General features: G+C 33.5%; 2 protein-coding genes across 4 annotated transcripts in view; one reads left to right on the forward strand and one right to left on the reverse strand.

Annotated features, from left to right (window-relative positions):
• Nucleotides 1-5228, reverse strand: part of Ino80 (chromatin-remodeling ATPase INO80) — a 97067-nt gene extending 91839 nt beyond the window's left edge. The window contains exon 1 of the mRNA XM_035358422.2: nucleotides 5063-5228. The gene's annotated coding sequence lies outside the window, so the exon portion shown is untranslated. The remainder of the gene's footprint in view (nucleotides 1-5062) is intronic.
• Nucleotides 5229-5396: 168 nt separating this feature from the next.
• The window catches only part of LOC118188078 (serine/arginine-rich splicing factor 4-like), a 41884-nt gene continuing 29343 nt past the window's right edge, over nucleotides 5397-17937 (forward strand). For all 3 annotated transcript variants that reach the window (XM_035358425.2, XM_035358424.2, XM_035358427.2), the window contains exon 1: nucleotides 5397-5554. The gene's annotated coding sequence lies outside the window, so the exon portion shown is untranslated. The remainder of the gene's footprint in view (nucleotides 5555-17937) is intronic.

Consider the following 17937-nt stretch of genomic DNA (forward strand, 5'->3'; position numbering starts at 1 on the left):
GAACATCTCCACATATAAAATAAATAAAATATCCAAAAACTTTTACCTCTAAATCATCTATTATATTATAAACGTCACCAACGAATTCATACCGCAACCATTACAAATACTTAGTGTCAGATATTTAAATTATTTCCATGCACGTTTACTTCAACTAAAACGTATACCAAATTCCTACAAACATAAAATTCACAAAAGAACTATCATTTAATTAAAATATAATTAAATTTAAAAACACTACTTAAAATATAAATGAATACATACATTAAATTAATAAAAATTACCTTACAATCCTAATTACTTTAAACTAAATCATTGCTAATAACAATTTTCCCAATAATACCAAATTCCTTTATTCCACCTTACATTTAGAACAATGCATAAAAATAATATCCTCAAATAATTAAAAATACTAACTTACCTAATCTTCTTCAGAATCTTGATTATGTGTCCGATAAACTTTTCTTCTTTCTGTTTCAGGATCTTTAAAATCATACTTATATTTCACAGCAAGGTACCAGGTAAAATAAATAACTTAATAAAACATCTTTACTTCTATCTCGCATAACCTTAAAGAAACACTTCTTACTACCCCTTTCAATTCCACTAAATACCCATTTCGAATTCACTTTAGTTACGGCCATGGGATCCAAAAATTAACGAACACTGTTTCACACAACACAGAATAAAGCCAAATACAAAATTTCCCGATTTCCCCCCTTTTCCGGTTACAGAACCGTAATTCGTCCATTAATATCACATGACATATCCCATGATCTCTCATTTCCCTCACACAAAATAATGTGTAATCGGAACTCAGTACTGCTCACATTATTACCAAAGTCTAACTTACCTAATCTTCTTCAGAATCTTGCTTGCATAATGGATACACTTTTATAATGGATTCAATAAAATTATTGAACGATTTTTTTTCAGAATTTTTTCTCCACACTTCCTCCGCTAAATAAAAAGCAAAATTCTCCTTATCACAATGCCTCGGAATGGCGCTTTTTATAGCACTCCATGTGCCCTCTATTGTATTGGTATGTGCACCTATTTCCGGATCTTTAAAATAATATTTGTGGTTCAGAGCAAGATGTTTAAAACCTTCATCTTCCAAACATTCATATGATTTCCAGCAATCTGAAATAATTATAGTACCCGGTAGAATATATTCTTTTATAAAACTTAATAAAGAATCTTTACTTCTATCTCGCACAACCTTAAAAAAACATTTATTACTACCCCTTTCAATCCCACCAAACACCCATTTTCCTTCCACTCTTCTACCTCTCTGATACTTCCGCTTCCCAAACTTACTCTCATCAATTTCCACAATAACATTCATACCACCAAGCATACCCATATCATTTTCGCAAAATTCCACGCACACTTCCCTACAAAAAGAATTCCAATCAGCTGCAGTCCTACTGCTAATTTCTAAATCCAAAATCCAACTGGCAATCTATTCACCCAATAATAAGAAATCAATAAAATCTCACCCATACTCAAATGATTTCAGCAAACCACGTACCCTTCCTTACACTCCGTTTCACAAAATGTCCATTTTCACCAGATTTCTTGCACCGCCATTGAAACTTATCAGTAATATCCTTCCTTTCACACAATCTCATTTCATTCCCACATTGTGGACATTCATACTTATCCGCAATTAAACCTAAACTCATGCACCATTCAACCAATTCTTTTGAATTATCACACAAACGTATTAAAAATCTAGAATTCACTTTAGACAGCGCCATACAATCCCAAAATTATTCAACCCTACTTCACACAACACACAATGAAGCTTAATACAAAATAATATACAGCCACAGATATTTTTCCAAATTCCCCCTTTTTCCGATTAAAGAACCGTAATTTGTCCATTAATATCACATGACATATCCCATGATCTCTCATTTCCCTCACACAAAATAATGCGTAATCGGAACCAAGTACTGCTCACATTATTACCTAAGTCCCAGGTAGTAACCTTTATCGCCAAACTACCAGTTACCATATTCTAAAGATCAGCCGCAGTATCCTAACATCATCCGCTTGGTAATGGGAAGACCAACTGTTGACCACGATATTGGGCATCACATAGAACCACCAATCTTTGCTAAAGCAAGGTTATTGCCTCCCGAGAAATTAAGAGCCACAAGAGAAGAATTTAAATATATGCTTGGACAGGGAATTCGCTGGCCCTCAAAAAGTTCATGGGCCAGTCCACTACACATGATTCCTAAGGAAAAACTGTGACTGGCATCCTTGTGGGGACTACCAACAAACAGCAATTACTACTTACTTAATGCAGTTACTTTGCCTGATAGATATCCAGTTCTTCATATTCAGGACTACATGCAAGTCTTGGAAGGCAAAAGTATTTTTTCTACATTAGATTTGACCCATGCTTTTCATCAGATCCTAGTCAATCCACCTGATATGCCAAACACTGCTGCCATAAATTCCTTTTGGATTATTTGAATTTCCTGTTATGACTTTTGGGTTGTTTAACGCTTCACAAACGTTTCGGAATTTCATAAATGAAGTCCTTCGCGACTCCGCTTTTTGTGTGCCATATTTCGATGATATTCTTGTAGCTTTGACAAACAAAAATGAGTACATTGAACACCTTCGTTTAGTTCTTGACCGATGATTTCAGTCCTATAATGTAGTTGTCAATCCATTAAAACGTGTTTTTGGAAAATCCCAAGTGTCATTCCTTACTCATGAGGTTTCCTAGGAGGGTGTTCATTCACTTAGTGATAGACTTCTGCAATTCAAAATTTCCCAGAACTCAAAACTGTTGTGCCGTTTCCTGTCAAGATTTGGACGTCAAATGTGGCAACCCTGCCTTCCCTTGCCATTTTATGGCAACCGTAAACCTTCTTTGCAGGGAAGCTATCTCAACGCACCTGGACATTTCGTAAAAATATTATCAATTTTGTGGATAGTGAGTCTGGCTGTCATATAAATACGACAGAGATTACGCGGCAGCGTGTCAAAGTGACGTTGCCAACTTATAATTCGAAATGCGATTTGGAGTTTTATTTGGTGGTTTATAAATTTTTTAGTCGTTGTTCTGAAACAGAAGATGCTTTTAACAAATTTGTGGTGAAACTGTTTTGGTAATGTTTGAAATTGGTATTTCTGCTGTTCGAAGACGCATTTTGTTTTATTCTTGTTCTTATTTAGTAAAATGTTAGGTTCATTGTTTTTTTAATATGAATTTCTGTCGTTATTGTTGTTTTATTTTTTAAATATTTGAAGTTTATTGTAATTATTTTAGTTTATTTTGTTGACTAGTGCTCAATGCTTAGATTGTGCAATTTGTAGACGTTTTTTAAAGTTTAAACAGAACGCTGTGTACACGGTATTCTTGAATTTTATTTGTTATGTTAATTTAGATATTAAAGCGAGGTGTGCGTAGTTCGCAGCTTAGATTGTGCAATTCGTAGATTTTTTTAAAGTTTAAACAGAAAGCTGTGTATATAGTATTCTTTGAAATTTATTGTGGTTATGTAATTTTAGCTAGGTGTGTGTAGTTCGTAGATTCCTTTGCTGTATAGATTGTGCAATTCTGTGATTTTTTTTTAAAGTTAAAACATATCACTGTGTTCATGGATTCTTGTCGAATATTTTTGGTTCGAAACTTTACATTTTTGCTAACTAAATTTTTTTGTTCCAGATTTTTAGCTTAAATTGTGTGTTCAAAACGTGGTTTTTGCATGTGCGAAAATCCCGTTTTTGGCAGACATTTTAGGCTAAAAGTTCGAAATGCAGCCAAAAAATTTAGACAGTAATATGGCGGCGTGAAGTTTCTCGTCGCATTTGGCGACCTGAGGATGCATATAAGAGTAGTTCTAAACTAACATCGGAGAAATGCACACTCCCTTGACTTTGTCCATGTACACATCGATACACGCCATAACCAAAATCATTTGTGCCAACGGTGTGGGCTCTGCTAGGCAAATCACCGCGATAACTGCTATTGAGCATAATAGGCATTTAAAGAAACATCCCAAAACAGTGTAAAGATAACTGCACAAACAAATTATTCAGTACGGAGATTTTAGTATAAATCCCTTTATGTTGCAGATAAGTGGGATTACAATGGAGTCAAGATGAAATGCTGATCAACCATTATTCTAATTTTCAGATCAGGACATGCTCAGGTTTAGAGATCACAGACAAAAGCTCTCAAATCAGACTATTTCAACTTACAACAGAGAAAGGTGAAGATTATAGGGCACTTGTTACGTTTCACACAATTTGATATAAATTACATTTCAAAGAAACATGAAGCATACAGCTTTACCTAAGGGATTAAATCTTCATGAAGATTTCTTAAAAGATTCTTTTTAAAGATTGCATGAAATCTCTAAATGTTTAATTATTTGATAATAAATGAACCAACTTACAACTTTCTTATAAAAACTGGTGCAATTTGGCAAGTACTGGATACAGTAAACAATTCTCATATGTTTAGGTACGTAAAACTTTGCAGATACCAAATTTATTTCAAAATCAAATTTAGAAGACTTCAGAATTACATCATGTTACCTTAAAATTACACATACTAAGTATCAAAATGCCTAAATATAGAATAAGTTAAAAGAGAACAGTATATAATTTACGAATTACATAAATTAAAAAAAACATATATGGAATATTACATTTCAGAAGAGGACAACATTTAAAACATAGTACATAAATTTTCAGAAGTTAATTAGCGACGAATAAAATGTAAAATTAAAATTATATTAAATTCTATTAATAAAAATTTAAGTAATATCATTTCCACACATATTCTAACGCTGTTAAATATCTAATTATGTATGATCTTTTAAAGACGTAAACAAGTTTTATTTTCAATATGATTCATAGCCCAAATCCTGAAAATTTTATATACAAAATTCTAGAAACCCGAATTGAGTTTAAGCCTATTTTATCACAGAAACGAAACACAATACATCTGCTTATTAAAAGTGTCGGATATTTTGATTATCGACAAACACCATATTTCCATTTTCAAGTTGAAACTATTTCATCATACCTTGTGTTCGATGAAAAACAATGAGAAAAATTTTCCATGAATACACGGTACTCCAGTTTCAATATCAGCAAAATGGCGATGGTAAGAGTCATTCTCCTTCCATTCGCATTTCTTCGGTAAAACGATTCTCATGACTTTCCCTTCATGTCGCAAGGGGCAAATCTTCGCCATATCCAATACACTCTCGTTACCAGATTTTCCGAAAAAGAAATATTTATATATATATTTAAATAATATTAATCTTATCGCAATTTTTTCCATTTTTACAATTGTTGTTTTTATCTTTAATGTTTTAGCAAATTATTAAAGCATTTCGAAATATTTGAGATTTATTTAAAGGATTACTCTCGATTCCAGTTTGTTCCAGACCATCGCAATTTCGAATTGCTGCATTACGCAAAAGTGGAAAGCTAAGTACGATTGTAACTGTTGTTTGCGTTAGAAAGAGTGCGAAGTTTGATCAACTGTTGTTCGTTAAAGTTATTAGAAGTGGTAAGTTATAAAAATTCGATTCTTTGTACTTGAAGATATGCTTGGTGTACTATACACAGGTGAGCAGTGTGATTACATACTGCGCACATACCAAAATGGTAGATAGCCGGTTAAGGGTTGTCGTTTCAAAAAAACGAATTTTGAGATATTAATTAATTAAAATTTCTATCTTTTTATGTTTCGAAGTCATTAAATCAGCATTAGAATACCGTATTGATTCTTTTTTGTGATTTAATATTACCTCATAAAGCATGTCCTGGTTAATAATTTCGAAATTGTTCTCATATTGTATTCATGAAAATACGATCAACAGTCTCCCGTGACTATTTTAGAAAGTATCCATATGAATTCGTATTTTCTCGATGTAACAGCTTTTTCCAAGTAATGCATCATGTGTTTCAAACATTGTGTAACCATGTGTTTCTAACAGTATTTTGTTATGAAAAAAAAAAAAAAAAAAAAATATTGATCTCTCCATTTTGTGTATAAATCTGTCGAACTAAGACTTCTGGTGTATAACGAATAGTGTACTGAGCATTGTTATTCATGTGCTGTGTGCGTGGGTTCGAGAAAGATGCAGTGATTAGTAAAATTTTAAAAATTGTCTTGAAAAACTAGGGGTATTCCATAGTTGAAGCAGTGTTTTTCAGAAGAAAGTACAGTAAATCCTCGATTAACCGAGCTAATTGGGACAGTAATCTCCTGGGATAATCGAAAATTCGTTTAGTAGAGATGAAAATTAAAATCGTACTAGTTTTTCTTTTGACTGTTTTTCCAAAAATGTTTTATTAGAAATTTAGAGGAAAAAAAGCATTTGTACTTCAATTAACATCTTCACCAACTCTTCTATTAGTAAATTTATTTTCTTTAATAAAATAATCCATACAAGATTTTATTTTGGGTAAATCCTAGTATACTGTGCAACTTTGGTGTGATTTTGAAAATTATTGCCATCAACAAAAATGATCCAAAGAACGTCTATATATGTACTATACACTATATACTATGTGTGTATATACGGTGTATAATTATATATATTCTTTGAATGAACCGTTTACTACTCATCGTATATGTCCCATTTTTACTGCTCATCATAAAGTAGCCAAATCCCGTGTGCACCGAATACTAGGATTAAACCTTGTGACAGAAATATTGATGGAAAAATAGAATGAACAAACTAGTCAAAATTTACACAATTTGAGAAATTTTGCCAATTTTCTTTCCCAAATTTTTAGGAGACAGTTTTTTTTTTTTTAAGAATCTAATAACCGTTGAAGTTTACAATTGGGTGCCCCTTGTTTATTGGCGATTCTTTTTTGACGCCAAGATCGGCGCCAGGAAGTCACAATTTTAAGATGGCTGCTACACAAAACCAAAATAAGAAGTCGAAGAATTGCATAAGATCTGTGTCCATGTACACATCGATCTGTTTTTACTTAAAAAAACATCCTAGAATTGCACAAACTAGGCATTGCGCACTGCCTTAAATATGTCCATGTACACATCAATCTATTTTCATTTAAATAAAATCGGGAAGCTAAAACAAAGTTAAAGCATTTTACGTTGAAAGTTAAAACTATCGTGGTAACCAGAAGTGAGGTTTCATCGCTAAATTTTTTTTTAAAATGTTGCCAATCGAAGGGGCACCCAATTCTACACTAAAGCGTAATAACCTTTCTGGAAAGATTGTTATGCTTAAGGCTTCAACAAAACTAATTTTTAATAATTACTAATTCTTCCGTTTGATTGCCATTCTCGTCGTTATTATCATCGCTGTATTTTTTGTTTTCAGTTTTTCAGTGTAAATTCATCTCTCAAAAATGCAAGCTTGTGCAATATCTTTGCATTCTTTTCCCGCTCGCAAACATGCTTATGAATTCATTACCAGTTGGTGTTTAGCTGTTAGTTTTGCTTTCATTTTAACCCTCACAGCGTTACGAACGGATTTTCTGTATTGAAAGATAGCTTTCCAAAGCGTCACACACGGATTATTTTGCCAACTTATGATGAATCCAAAAGCGTTTCAAACGATTTTTCCTGCCATACATTTTCAGTCTCGAAATCGTCGAGGACGGAATATTCTATACTGTCGTCCCCTATGACCTCCTGTCGCGCTTAATTGGCAGTGGGAAAACAGCGATCGTTAGAGAAAGATGTTACAATGGGAGGGTCATAAATTAAAACATCAAATCCAGCCATACCATCTGCCGACCTGAAGGCGATTTTCGTGCCGAAAATGAAAAATACTGAAAAGCCTTCAATGCAAACATTTTCATGTATATGAAAAATTTGCGAAGCAAACTTTCTTCTCCAAAAGTAAATGTGGAAGCACTTCCGCAGAGAACCCGGTAAATGTAAACATTGCCAACTTTGGCGATAACAGTTTAAACCTGGTAACCTAGCTAATTCATCCTATTCGCGTATTGTCGTTGTTCGCATTTGGAGATTTATATTATTTTCCTCTTATTTATTATTATTTTTTCTGAATTTTTTAAGAATGAATAAATAGAAATATTTTTGCATAATTAAAGAAGTTTTCGTCGAAAGATGCCGGTTCTCAGGTCGTCAGTTCGGGATCAAAGGAAGAACAGCTTTAGTATAGCCCACCTTCAAAGTTTGGCGAATTTGGTTTGGCACCAAAGCACATGAGATACGTTGTTTTGAAAAATGGTTGCCATCGAGATTTTCGTCGAAACTCTGTGTTTAAAAAAATGGTGGCCATCTTGATTTCACCAGAAATCGTGGATAATAGAAATAAGTTTATGACTATTATACACGGTTTTAAGAGAAAGAAATACAGTCAAAAGTCGTTAATCCGGACTCGTCGGGACTTCGGCGATTCCGGGTTATCGATTTTTCCGGATTATAGATCATCAGTTTAAATCTCGTAAGATGGCATGCACAAATTCTAAAATTAAAAATATGAAACCGTATTTTAGGAAATAAAGAACAATTATGATCTAAAGGGTATCAAAATTTACAAAAAAAGAACCTTAATATTTATTTGTTTACTTTATTAAACATTTCTTTCAATGCAAGTTGTTTCGTTTTATGTGATAATACTTTCTCTTTAATTCTATAAAGACATAATTTCTTGTTCAGTTAAAAAGCTCCGCTGTTCAAGTCCTGTAATTGCTGTGCCGAGAATACCGACTAACTTGTCAAACGAAATTTTTTCGTTTTCACTAACCTCTCTGTCACCTTCTTCATGTCTTTATCCATTTTTTGCAGCAATTCCACTTTTTGTTTGACGGACATCGAGACATACTTTCGTTTTGTAGATCCTTTGGGAGCTCCAGAATCGGAAATTGACATAATCGAAAGTTCAAGTTTACTTTTATAAAATTGCTCTTACAGTCTGCAAAAAATAATAAGCTGCATCCAATTCGAAGATTAAGGAATAACGCAAGCATCAACATTAACTGAAATAGATAATTGTATAATTTTAGCTTATACCGTCCGTTATACGTTAAACGCGCACACGAAAACGTATTCTGCACACGCATATGCACGCGCACGCGTAAACGCCTATGCACATGTGTCAACGCGGCGCATGCGCAGAAAGTTTTTAACTTTGAGGTCCGGATTATAGATCATTCCGTATTATGGGTGTCCGAAGTAACGACTTTTGACTGTATTAAGAAATGATTAATAAAAATGATTAAGGTTAAAAGGATGTAATTTTAAAAACAATACCGGAAACCTTTAGCTATTTCACCTTTAATAAATAATTTGGTGTGACGTCACAATGTATTCTTCATGCTACGCGTAATTTGTATTTTCTCTTTTAAAAAAAATAATGAATTGTTTATTATTGTAAGTTAACATCAAATTCTTTAAATTTACATTTCTGAGCTTAGGCGTGACTGAAAATAAGTATAATAAATTGTTTATATTTAAAATTATCATGATACAGTAAGCGAATTCTACCAGTTATTACAACGATAAAGAACGTCGCAGTCTCTCATACTTGTATTTCATACAGCTTCCATATTTTCAAAGATTTTTAAGCTTTAGTATTTATACAATTAAAAAAAAGTTTTTTTTTTAATTAATACTCTGGAACATATCAATTTTATCATATTTACAAATTAACGTTTTGCTACGTAACAACATAATCCCTAATATACCAGTAAGTAGACAATTTTCATTATTTTCTACAAATTTTAAACTTCACATTAATGAAAAACAGGTTCTTAAATTTCTAAATCATATTATATTCTTTGTAGGCAGGCATACTAGAATTCTACACATAAATAAATAAAAAATTTAATTTCTCGCAATGAAAGAAAATATTATAAGAAAATAAATACTACAAATTAGGAACACTAAACAATGCTTCACATACACACACACATACAGTGTCTCACAAAAGTGATGGGACACTTGTGCTTTACAAAAGGAAACTGTAGTAAAATAAATTTAAAAAAAACATGTAAAAATTTTTTGTGGGTGTGTTTCATACTTAAATTTAGTAACAATTACTACATAACATACATTTTCTCAAAATATTAAAATATCAATTTAAGAAAAATACAATTGTTTAGAACGGAGCAAAAAATGGCTCACATAAGTGATGGGACACTTACTTTTCCATCAAATATTTATCCAAAAATTTTACTTTATAAAAGGTTTTAATATTTTGTTGGATTTCCTTTTACTTTTAAAACATGATTTAATCTTGGGATGGATTCGACTAATTTTTTTGCAATTTCTGGAGTGATTTTACCCCATTCTTGAAGCACTGATTTTAATTGTTGTTTTGAAGAAATGGTGCGTTTGCGAAATTCTTTCCTGGGTTTTCTCCACACCAAGATTTTACCGTCAGAATCAAATATATTAAATTTACTCTCATCAGCAAATATAACTTCATTCCAGTAATCAGAATTCTTATTTATGTTGGATTTTGCGAAAGCCAGTCTGAGGTTTCTATTCTTTTCACTCGCGAAGAATTGTTTCCTGGCTGCTCTACCGTGATATCCAGCAAATCGAATTACTCTTCCAATAGTCTCAGGATTAACAATTACTCCATATAATGCTTGTAAATCAGCAGCAACTTTGGGAGCACTCATTCTTGGATTTTTTTTTTAATATTTCGAACGATAATTCGCTTTAGTCCATTGGATAGCTTTGATGGTCGGCCAGGTCTTCTTTCTCCTGAATCATACGATTCTTTTCATATCGTTTAATGATATTAAAAACTGTTGAATGACTCAGGTTAACGGTTTCAGCAGTTTCTCTAATAGAATTTGTACGTTCAATATGCAACTTAATAACTAATTTTCGAATTTCAGGCAAAAGTTTCTTTTCGTTTAGCATTCATGGCTGCACAAAGATAAAAAACACAAAAATTCCAAAACAAACTGGAGAGAAATACTGCAGACGATTGCGATAAATTATTGCCAATTGCTTTGAGTAAAAATAAAACCCCCAAAAAATATTTTTATTGCTTACTTCAGACGATTTTTGTTGCATAGTACGTAGTAGTATCTAATGGTGTCCCATCACTTATGTGAACCATTTTTTTGCTCCGTTCTAAACAATTGTATTTTTATTAAATTAATATTTTGAGAAAATGTATGTGATGTAATAATTGTTACTAAATTTAAGTATGAAACACACCCACAAAAAATTTTTACATGTTTTTTTAATTTATTTTATTAGTTTCCTTTTGTAAAGCACAAGTGTCCCATCACTTTTGTAAGACACTGTATTATCAAAGGACTCATATTATCAAGTGTGATTATGATTGCAAACACTACGTATTATAATAATGAGGTAAAAGTTACTTATAGGGTCAAAGTTTACAGTTTTGCTACTGTTGAGTAGATCGTCGGGCTATCGATATGTATCGTAAGTCGGAAAGCATTATAAACATATCAAAACCAAAACATTAAAATACAATTTAAATGAAAAATGATGTCTTAAATATAATTCACAATTAAAACAAATATACAAATTTAAAATACACAAATGATATGTTAAACATTGCATATAAAATATGTTACATTACAGCTCGTCATCACACATTATCTCGTTTTCCTTTGTACACAACGATCCGTATTCGCCCGAAAAACATCAAAGCTCGGTGTCCATGTGCACATCCATCTATTTCCACCTTTAAAATATCAGAGAATTGCACAACCTCGGCATTGCGCACTACATTGGCTCTGCTCATGTACACATCGATCTATTTTCACTTAAAAAACATCCTATAATTGCACAAACTAGGCGCCGCGCACAACCTCGGCATTGCGCACTACATTGGCTTTGTCCATGTACACATCGATCTATTTTCACTTAAAAAAAACATCCTGTAATTGCACAAACTAGGCACAGCGCACAACCTCGGCATAGCGCACTACATTGGCTTTGCCCATGTACTCATCAATCTATTTTCACTTAAAAAAACATCCTAGAATTGCGCAAACTAGGCACCGCGCACACCTCGGCATTGCGCACTACATTGGCTGTGCCCATGTAAACCTCGATCTATTTTCTCTTAAAAAAACATCCTAGAATTGCACAACCTCGGCATTGTGCACTACATTGGCTTTGCCCATGTACACATCGATCTATTTTCACTTAAAAAAACATCCTAGAATTGCACAAACTAGGCACCGCGCACAACCTCGGCATTGTTGGCTTTAGTTTTCCACATGCAAATTTTGATCGGAGGTCGATCGGCGGTAAGCTAACGTGGTTGCCGCTGATTGGCCGATGACGTCAAGATCGGCGGGTTGGCCGAATATAATATATATGTACACCGTATCGCCAAAAAAAAAAAAAAGGTTTTGGGTGTTCTTGTTCTCTTGTGTTATTATGAGTTAGCATAATGCTACTTTGCTTTCACTAAATGATTTTAAATGTAAAGGCTAAAGTGTTAGCTCTTTTATTTTATTTACGGAATAAAGCAAGGATTTTATTTAGTTTAGTCTTAGCTTTATTTTAAGGGAAGCAAAACATGCTTTGCCTTTATCACCACTGCCAACAGGGTTATGGGCCCAGCGTCAACAGCTAATCAGTCATCCAGTTCAACTCAGCTTTGAAGGAGTTTAGGTGAAGAGGGCCGTTATCCACGAAAAGAAGCTGACCTGTCTTTGAAGTTTAAGTCGTTGTGCTCACACTTAATTGAAGATGTCATTACTACCTGAAGGTTTTGAGTTGTTAAACCATGACAACTGGGATCGATGGAAAGTCGACATGAAAATGCTGTTACTGGATAGAAATTGTTGGAGTTTCATAGAGGACAAAGAAGAAGAATTAGATAAAAGTGCAACAAAGCGTGAAAAGCAGGAGTTCACACTGAGGGAGAACAGAGCCTTCACTACATTATATTACGGAATTAAAGCTGAGTTCAGGCCGCTGATACAAGAATGTTCAAGTGGTAAAGAAGCGTGGGAAGTTCTACAGAAGCAATTCGAACCCAAAACAAGAGCAAGGATAATTCAGTTACTGGATGAATTTTTTAGTATTAGATATACGCCAAATGAAGAAATAGGATTATTCATCGCAAGAATAAGAATGACTGCAAAGAAGTTGGCTGAAGCTGGTCACAACTTGGCAGATCTTTTTAAAGGATTTCAGGCAATAAGGAGATTACCCCAAGAATACTCCGGCATTGTACAGTTGATATATAGGTGGAAGGACGAAGATTTTACGCTGGAAAGAATTGCTGAAGAGCTGGTAAGGGAAGAAAGCCGACTTCGCCAGGTAATTGCCGATTTAGAAGACAGCAAGGTAAGCTTGTTTAATACTATTAGTTTAAACTCAGGGAAAGATAAAGTTGAAAACAAAACTAAATCTAAGAAAAAAATGGGGAATATGAGAATAGGACCTTGTTTCAGATGTCATAAATTTGGGCACTTAATTGCTCAATGTAAAGAAAATGTAAGTAAAAATCAGAAGTTTAAAATAGACGATAAAAATGGACAGTTTAAAGATAAAGAATTAATGTTAGTAGAAAATTATGTAACAACTACAGATAAAGGAGGTAACGCAGATAAATTTAATTGGGTCGTAGATACTGCAGCTACAACTCATTTCTGTAATAATAGAAATTTAATGACAAATTTCGAAGAAATAAACGATATACGTATGTCTTTAGCTGTAGGAAATTGTGAAAGTAAAGTACTAGGAAAGGGTACTGTCAAATTTGCAGTAAAAGTAGGCAATCGAATAAATTGGATTGAGTTAGATAATGTGTTATATAATCCAAATCTAAGAAGAAATTTATTATCGGGAGCAAGGTTAGAAAAGGCTGGTGCTCATTTTGTGATTTCAAAAGGGAAGATGTGGATATACTTTAATAATTGGGATAGATTATGCTACGCTAAACGATATGACGGACTTTATCACGTAAAACCATTTAGATATGCAACAGGTAAAAGGGAAGCTGGTTACGGTACAGAAATTGGAAAGTTAAATAAAATAGACGATGCAATGCTATGGCATCGGAGATTTAGCCACGTAAATTTTGATTATATTGAGAAAACTAGTAAGAATCAAAGCGTGAAAGGGTTACCAGAAATTGAAAAACCAATAGAGAGGTGTAAATCGTGTATTATTGCTAAATCTAGTAGAATAACATTTAAATCTGTTCCGAAGAGATCGGATAAACCATTGCAGTTGGTTTATTTAGACGTTTGTGGCCCACTACCAGTTCCATCTAAGGGTGGGAGTAAATATTTTCTTGCTATTATAGATGACTATAGTGGATTAGTAACAGTGTATTGTATGAAAAATAAAAACGAATCGTTCTACAACTTTAAGAATTATCATAGGCAAATGGAAAGACTGACAAATAGAAAATTAATAAGTATACGCACTGATAATGGTGGGGAATTCTGTAATAGGCAATTCGAAGGGTACTTAGCCGAAAATGGAATTAGTGTTGAACGCACGAACGCGTACACCCCAGAAGAGAACGGTGTGTGTGAACGTTTTAACCGAACGGCATTAGACGCAGTTAAAGCTATGCTTAATGACAGTAAAATGGGAAAAGAATGGTGGGCAGAAGCTCTTGGCTGTTTCGTACATACGTGGAACAGAGTATGTCATAAAAGCTACCGAACCCCTTATGAAAAGTTCCTAAATAGAAAACCCAGTGTTGTTTATTTTAAAGTATTTGGTTGTAAAGCCTATGTTGGCGTGCCAAAACAGATTAGGAATAAATTAGAAATGAGGTGCAAAGAAGGAATCATGGTAGGATATGCGAAGGAAACTAGAGGTTATAGGATATGGCTGCCAGAAGAACGCAAATTAACAGAAACCTGTAATGTGAAGTTCGATGAAAAACTGTATGCAGCAAATGGCATCCTGGAACAGAAATCAAAACCTAAATTTAAAAGACTAGAGGAATCTGAGCTATTAGTAGAATCAGATGAAGAACAGGAAATTTCTAGAGAAGAAATAAAGTTGTCAGATGACAAATCTACTCCGAAAGAAGTATCAGACTTAAACTGGCAAAGAAAAGCAGTTAAAAGGCCAGATGGAACACGTACAGACATATATTATTATGTAAAGGGAACAGACACCCGTTTTAGAACCTATAATGATATTGAAAAGTATTGTGAGGCAAGAAATATTAACTATGAAAAAGATAAGTTCGATTTTAGTGGAAAAAACGAATACTCGGGGAAAGTTAATTTCGTGGAACAGGAGACTCGCTCTGTGTCTGAAGAGAGTGTGAAATTCCGTAGAAATAGTTATCCCACAAAATTTTAAAGAAGCACGAGAATCAGTAATTGCCGAAGAATGGGATAAGGCAATGAAAGAAGAAATCGACACAATAAAGAAAAGAAAGGTTTGGGAATTAGTCGAAAAGCCAGAAAATAAAACTATAATAGGAAACAAATGGGTCTATACGCTAAAAAGAAATGAAAAGAATCAAGTGGTTAGATACAAAGCACGCTTAGTAGCACAGGGATTCAGGCAGAAAAGGGGTGAAGATTTTGATGACGTTTACAGTCCTGTAGTAAATTTTTCAATCATAAGAATATTTTTCACTATACTGGTATGTTTATATGGATGGACTAATTGTCAGTTAGATGTAAAGAACGCATATTTATATGCAAACCTAATTGAGAAAATATATATGACCCAACCAGAGGGATTTATCGAAGAGAAAAATAAAGTGTGTTTATTACACAAGGCCATTTACGGTCTATATCAAAGCGGCCGTGAATGGTTTTGTGAATTTGAAAGTACTTTAGAAAATCTACATTTTAAGAAAATACAATGGTGTAATTGTGTTTATAAGAGTTCAAATGTAATTATCTTGTTATATGTAGATGATATGGTGATTTTTAGTAAAGATCAATATAGTATAGATAAAGTAATTTCACAGCTGAGTAAGTTTTTTGATCTTAAAGTATTAGGCAAAACTAAAACGTTACTTGGAATTGAATTCTTAGAGAATGAAAATGGGTTTTTTATACATCAGCAAAAATATATCAAAGAAATTTTTGAAAAATTTAAACATTTCCAGATACCAGTAACTTCACTTCCCATAGCTAAGGGCACTATTCTTACAAAATTAGATTGTCCATCTACAAGTGCAGAAATTACGGAAATGCATACATTACCCTTTAGAAATCTGTTAGGATGTTTAGTTTTTGTAGCTAACAGGACAAGGCCTGATATTACATATGCAGTGAATATCTTATCACAATTTCAGGAGAATCCTGGAATTAGGCATTGGAAAGCATTGTTGAAATTGCTTGGTTATCTCAATAGTACTAAATTATATAAGTTAAACTTATCAAAGATTAAACATCTAAATTTACATTGTTATTCAGATGCTGATTATGCAAGTAATAGAGATGACCGCGTGTCCATGGGAGGATTTATATTATATTTAGATGAAGTACCGGTAATCTGGAAAACTGTTAAACAAAAATGTGTAAGTTTATCAACCATGGAAGCGGAGTATATCGCCTTATCTGAAGCAGCGAAGGAATTAATGTGGACGAAAAATGTCTTACAAGATGAAATTTTAAAGTTTAATTTAAGAGAGTGTAAACTATTTTGTGATAACAAGTCTGCCATTGATTTTTCTAGATCGCCAATAGAAAATCGCCGAACTAAGCATATAGACGTAAAATATCACTTTGTTAGAAGACTAGTAAATGATGGAGTGTTTGACCTTGAATTTATCACCTGTAAATTAAATACTGCGGACTTATTTACAAAAGCAGTGACTGCTGTTAATTTAAGAAAGTTTTGTTTAGATGTTTTCAGTGTTTAAAGACAATAAGTATTTTTGTATAATAGAACTGAACTATGAACTTCTGTGAAAGTTTTGTTTTTGTCTTTGCATGGGGAAAAGAGGGCCGTTTGTTGGCTTTAGTTTTCCACATGCAAATTTTGATCGGAGGTAAGCTAACGTGGTTGCCGATGACGTCAAGATCGGCGGGTTGGCCGAATATAATATATATGTACGCCGTATCGCCAAAAAAAAAAAAAAGGTTTTGGGTGTTCTTGTTCTCTTGTGTTATTATGAGTTAGCATAATGCTACTTTGCTTTCACTAAATGATTTTAAATGTAAAGGCTAAAGTGTTAGTTAGCTCTTTTATTTTATTTACGGAATAAAGCAAGGATTTTATTTAGTTTAGTCTTAGCTTTATTTTAAGGGAAGCAAAACATGCTTTGCCTTTATCACTACTGCCAACAGGCATTGCGCACTACATAGGCTTTGCCCATGTACACATCGATCTATTTTCACTTAAAAAAACATCCTAGAATTGCACAAACTAGGCACCACGCACAACCTCGGCATTGCGCACTACATAGGCTTTGCCCATGTACACATCGATCTATTTTCACTTAAAAAACATCCTAGAATTACGCAAACTAGGCACCGCGCACAACCTCGGCATTGCGCACTACATTGGCTGTGCCCATGTACACATCGATCTATTTTCACTTAAAAAAACATCCTAGAATTGCAAAAGCTAGGCACCGCGCACAACCTCGGCATTGTGCACTACATTGGCTGTGCCAATGTACACATCGATCTATTTTCACTTAAAAAACATCCTAGAATTGCACAACCTCGGCATTGCGCACCACATTGGCTCTGCCCATGTATATAGCGATCTCTTTTTACTTAAAAATCAGAAATTGAATAAACTCTGCATTGCTCATATACTAAGAAATCTGCTTTCACTTAAAAGAAATCGGAGAATTGAAGAAATTCGCGCATAAGCAACTCCATTGATTCGCATTGGGGTAAAAAAAAAAGTTTCTAGAAAAATTGAGCTTACTACAGGTGAATCAAGATCCTAGCCTAATTGATTTCTCAGCCGTACATTTCTTGCAAATACTACCATTCGATGACTTTTTCTGACTAACTAACCAGCATGGTATCTTACATTTTTCG

This window comes from Stegodyphus dumicola, chromosome 4 (assembly GCF_044657685.1).
Source record: "Stegodyphus dumicola isolate Sdum_Otavi_A_Nest chromosome 4, ASM4465768v1".
Lineage (NCBI taxonomy): Eukaryota > Metazoa > Arthropoda > Arachnida > Araneae > Eresidae > Stegodyphus > Stegodyphus dumicola.